Source organism: Bidens hawaiensis, unplaced genomic scaffold (genome assembly GCF_021521415.1).
Source record: "Bidens hawaiensis isolate Kalapana, Puna unplaced genomic scaffold, B.hawaiensis_p1.1 tig00052162_1, whole genome shotgun sequence".
NCBI lineage: Eukaryota > Viridiplantae > Streptophyta > Magnoliopsida > Asterales > Asteraceae > Bidens > Bidens hawaiensis.
The window spans coordinates 109,762-115,678 of record NW_027499358.1 but is presented as its reverse complement, the minus strand read 5'-3'; positions in this window follow the sequence as shown (position 1 = coordinate 115,678).

Genomic DNA, 5,917 nt, shown 5'->3' with positions numbered 1-5,917 from the left:
TTTTGTACAAATTTCGACCTTTCTGTAAAAGCTTTTTTCCTGTAGGGTTTCGAAAAATCTACGTCCGCGTCCGGGTTATAATTCAAATGTTTCTTCCCACGCAGTTGGTCTTTTGGTCTGGGGCTTTACCCATCGCTTACACTATTTGATTCCAGGCTTTTCTTGCGCGCGTTTTTTGACCTAGCCACCCGACTCTGATTGGGGGACCTTTCTTGGCTTCTCCGTTTTTTCCTTTGTTAGTCTTTATGGATTTCCGGTCTTTCGCGCTGTCTACGGCGAGGGTGTCTCTCGTTATCGGATGATTCTCCGTCGTCCCTTGAGAACATGACGGCACGCGAGGCTATGTCTTTCGCCGAATTCCTCACCTGATTCTCCAATTTCTTTTCGTACTCTCTGCTGACCCTTTCTTGTTCCCTCTTTAACCACATTGCTAGGTTTTCTTCCTCATCGTCTGTTTCGAACGGGATTTTTTAACCATCATCGTGTGTTTCTGCGAATCTGATTGATGCGTCTTGTTGAGGGCGTTCCACTTCAACATATTCTTCTCTTTGCCTCGAACTTCCTTTCGAGTTTCCATCTAGGTTAGGTCCTGCACAGTTGGAAGACTGTGGTGTTACTGGTGGAGGTCCGCGAGAACTCATAATTTTGAATATTTCTTTACAGTTCTAGCCGACACGGATAGCGCCAATGAAGAAACACTAAGTCTAACCCAAGAAAGTTAGGCTTAATACTTCGTCTAGGGGTTAATTAAAGGATTTAACCGGACTGGTGAGCTTAATCTATCGCTTAACCCATCATCTCCACATAAGTAAGAGCAAGCCCTTGCGAACCGTACACCTGCAAAACCGAACACCGTGAACTCGTTACGAGAAGGAAAAATTGAGGGGGGAGGGCGCTTCTCGTAACCACCATCCGGCGTGAGAATCAGTATGGTAAGTGGTCAGAATATATTTAAAGGAGTGAGAGAGCTTAGAAGTTGAAATCCTTTTACCGTACACTATTATCTGTATTTATAGCCAAAAATGGGAGAAGGTTGGGCTAGCTGTCCCACTCAATGGAAGCTTCTCTCGTCATGGTTGGGCATGGCGGCTTATCCTGATTGGTTAGACAGTCTGGCCAATGCTATTGTTTCTTTTGGTGCATGTACAACGTTGGCCCATTTATGAATTATAAAATTTTATATATCAGTATTCATACCTTTTGAATCCATGAGGTATGTTATTATGTACATTATTAAATTCAACTTTTTATTGTATTTTTTTTACCACTCGTATATTACAAGAGCTATATCCTAGTATGTTATATAAAATGTCATTTCCTATGAAAAGAATAAAAGATAAATGAAGTAACATTAAAACACATTCAAATATTAAGTTATGATAAATAATTATTAAATATAAATTGACCAGTGGAATGTTAACAAAATTAAGCTTATTTATAGAATGACGAAAATTGAACTTTTCAATTATTGTTATTAATATTTTAGTGTAAAGAGCTTAATTTATGCATTTTCTAATATAAAGAAGTAAATGATGCTAACAATAGTTTACCTACTTTTATTAATATTGGTTTCAAGTTAACCTAAATTAAATCTCTGAATTATGGAAAGTTGAAATCTGAATTTAAATATAACCATAAATAACTTAAATAGCTAAAAAAATATGGAGAACATGATTATGAGCTAGACAGGTTTAGAAAGAAGTAATGGGCTATGAGTTATAAAATGAGTAAATGGGTTAGATCGATTATAATGGCTTTAATCCTATAAGTATATACTTGTCAACAAATTAGCACATAAGTTTATTTCAAGACAAGAACAATTAAGTGTTCATCATATCATTGCTTGGCAGTTAGTAAAATGTCCAAGTGTGAAATGATGGCCTACCTTACCAATGGACATGGTCATTTGTAAATTGTAATCATGATTAGTACAATGGGTAACAACAATGTTATTAGGAATCTTATACTTTTAAAAATCAAAATTCCACACATTGAAGTCAAACAATGCAAGAAACTTGTAGCTTATAATAAAAAAATGTTGATTTTAGTAATCAGTCATATAACAATAAGCAATAAATTTTCTTTTCATGTGTAGCCAACGTTATGGTTACATGTATATTCACATTTATATCTCTTCTTTCTGATGTTTATATATATATATATATAGAGAGAGAGAGAGAGAAAGGTTAAAATAAAAAGTGAAAGTTTTGTGAGAAGTGTAAGAAAAGATCTAGACCATTAGATTGAATATAACACATAAGGACATTTTGGATAGAGTTATAATGTTAATTAAAGCAATTATTGGGGTGTTAATAAAAGTTCCTAATATTATGGATCTTACTTATGTAATTAACATTCCAGATTTCTATATGTTTAACAATTATCTTCTACATTAACAACAATCATTATCTTCTGATTCTTCTCCAATAACAAATAAACTTCGAGGTTAGGGAATATTGATAAGCGTTAAGCCTTTTGCTAAAACACAGCTTTAAATTTTCTTCACCATGCTTATGAACAGATCCATCAACTAATTGTGCACTTAACATATTTTTTTGAGTAACTTTCATTCCAATGCCATATTATTTTCGTAAACTTTCTTTTGAGAAAACATCATCACAAAAGGAATATCATAATTAAACACACAGAAATATTGGATGTTAGATAAATAATGCACATGATTTTCTGAAATTACGCACAACAAAACGATCTTGTGCAACTAAAAACACGTCTGAGGATGAACAAAAATAAAATGTCTTAAAACTGATTACTAAAACACAACAAAAATATCATTTTATTAACAAAGCCCATAATTATTTTATTTATTTATCTTAATTGGTTGTTCAAATTAAGATTTTACCAAAAAAAATACATTATAAAACACACAATATTAATAAATACTAAGATTTTGGTATTTGGAAATCTCGAAAACAAACCTGGAAGTTCCTTGTATTGTTTTTGTGGCTCTCTACTTTTGTTTCTTTCTTTTTCGGCTCTCAATTCAATGTCGTCTACTTCATGAATAAATAGAATTTGGTAGTTCTATTTCTACATTTTGCTTAATGAAAACGATTGTATTAAACCTAAATGAGCACATAGTGTTTTTAATTTTTGGTGATGATTCAGGTTGAACATCGGAGATGATAAACTTTGATCGGAAAGATTATCCGAGGATATCAATGTTAATTGTGGTAAAATAAATGATTTGGCTAAATGATTGGGGATGAGTTAATTTGATTAGTAGTTTCCAAACTTGATAAAACACATTAGAAGATAATGTCCCTGGAGTGTTGCAAGTATTTTTTTATACATGGTGTTTTGTTCTTAGTAATCATGGATAGATGAATTATTTTGTTCTTTGTTATTGTTATCGACGAGTGTGTTTTATATAACTATGTTTATTTTTGTTGGATAAAAGGCACACCGGAATATAGTTTATAATGTTCAAGTTAATGTGTTTTAGTTCTTCGTGTTGTGTTTTAAATTTGAATCAAAATTTAGTGTTGCTTTTAAATTTTGATTATAATTTGGCCTAAAGCACACTGTAATATCGATCAAGACGTTATTGATGTTGTGTTTTAAATTTTGATTAAATATGATAATCATAGATTGATAAGGTTTCCATATATAACATAACACACTGGACGATTATGCCCCCTGTAGTGTTATAAAACATCTATTAAAATAAAACACACCGCCTATAAAACACACTTTCCATCTCAACCATCAGATAACCAAATCTAATGCACCAGATTACTTCTTACACTTCTTAGACACAATCAACTTCTTATTTTAACCTCACTGTATATATATATAGGGTGGAGATCCTAAAAGAACTTTTGAAATTGAAAACCATTTTGAGTCACAAAAAACCTTTTAAAAAGATATTAAAAAAATTATAAAACGAAAAAAAAAATAAAAAGTAAAAAAACCAAAAAAATTTATTTTTCATTCCGGATTCATTAAAAAAACAAAAAAAAATCCCTAATTATAAACATGTGTATATTTGTATTTAATCTCGATTTACATAATGTACACATATGTACATCATCATTTATCTTAATTGTACACATGTGTATAAAGACAAACATGTATAAAATAAAAAAAATATTATACATATGTGTATAACTTTACTAAACCGATATTTTTTTTAATTATTATTATGAAACCAAGATGAAAAATATTTTTTCCTGGTTTTTTTACTTTTTTTATTTTCACATTTTTTGTTTTATAATTTTTTTACAGAGTTTTTTTTGTCCAAAATGGTTCTCAAAGTTCTTAATTTCAAAATGTTTCTCACATGATCCTAATCCTATATATATTTGATTTCATTTTGAGAACCAATTTAATTTTTAAGAACACGAAAAAATTCAACGTAACAATATTTTTTTTGAACTTTTTTTACATATACGTAATATATGTAGGTTACATGTACGTAGAAAAATTACAACATTTTATACGCACCGAGTAGACTTTTTACACATGTGTAACGGACGTTTAAATTAGTATAATTACTGTACATCTTTATTCTCTCTCCTATTTAATTTTTTAATTTGATTTAATCTTAACCACATAATTTAACATATTTAATTAAATGTGTGATTGAATGAAGTTCTTAAAGTACTTAAAACTCAACAAATTCTCAAATTATCCCTCATATAAATACGAGGGAATGATATTTTGAGAACTTGATAATCTGTAAGAACTTTAAGAACTTAATATGGACCACACAATCATTTAAGGTTATGTTTGTTTTTGCTTCAAACATCTGCAAGAGGCATATGTCTGCGGGCGCGCAGACATAAGCCTCTGAAGACAGTTTGTTTAAAAAAAATATAAAAAATATAAAAACTGTTTTTATGGTCTTAAAAAATAAGCTAATATTCATCATCTTCACACTTGTTCAAACTTCTTAACATCCTACCAACACCCAATAATCAACACCACCAACACCCACCGTCCGCCACCACCACCCACCGTCCACTACCACCACCACCCATCGTCCATCACCACCACCACCGTCCGCCACCACGACCATCGTCCACCACCACCACCGTCAACCACCCACCACCACCACCGTCCATCACCACCACCACCCACGTCGGCCACAACCACCGTCCACTACCACCACCGCCAGCCACCACAAACCACCGCCTGCCGCCACCACCACCACCCACCATCCGACGCCGCCACCATCCACCACCACCACCCATCGTCTGCCGCCACCGCCACCACCCACCACCACAGTCCACCACCCAGCACAACCGTTCCTCACCACCACCCACTGTCGGCCACCATCATCGTCCTCTACCACCGTCCACCACCCACCAAAACCGTCCATCACCACCACCGTTCAGTGCCTACCAAAATCGTCTACCACCACCCACTTCCATAGCTCGTACACCACCACTCACTTCCATAGTTCGTACACCACCACCAATTATTTTAGCAGTTTATAGACGTTAAATGACTTCTATCTACTGTGATATATATTATAGGTAACTAATTTTCAGCTTATGCAAACGATATCCAGTTTATAAAACAAAGAGTATTATATTTTCAGATTGCAGTCCTGCTGACCACATCTTCAGTTGCAGACATGAAATCAGATGAAATCAGATTGCAGACAGTTTTTGTCTTCAAAAACAAACAGCACCTAAATGAGTATAGAATATGTGGCTGATATACATCTATTTATACATCTCGAATCCCTTGTAAAGTTATGTTTATTTAATGTTTTGAGTTCGGTTTGATTCGTGTTTCGTTTATCTTTTAATAATTTTGGTTTTCAGTCAAGTATTATATGTTTATTGTGTTTTATAATGTTTGGTGTCTTGAATGTTAAGCTTTAATTCTTTCTATCATTTCATGAGAAGTTTGAGTTCGTTTTGCTCGTTAATGATTACATTATTATTCC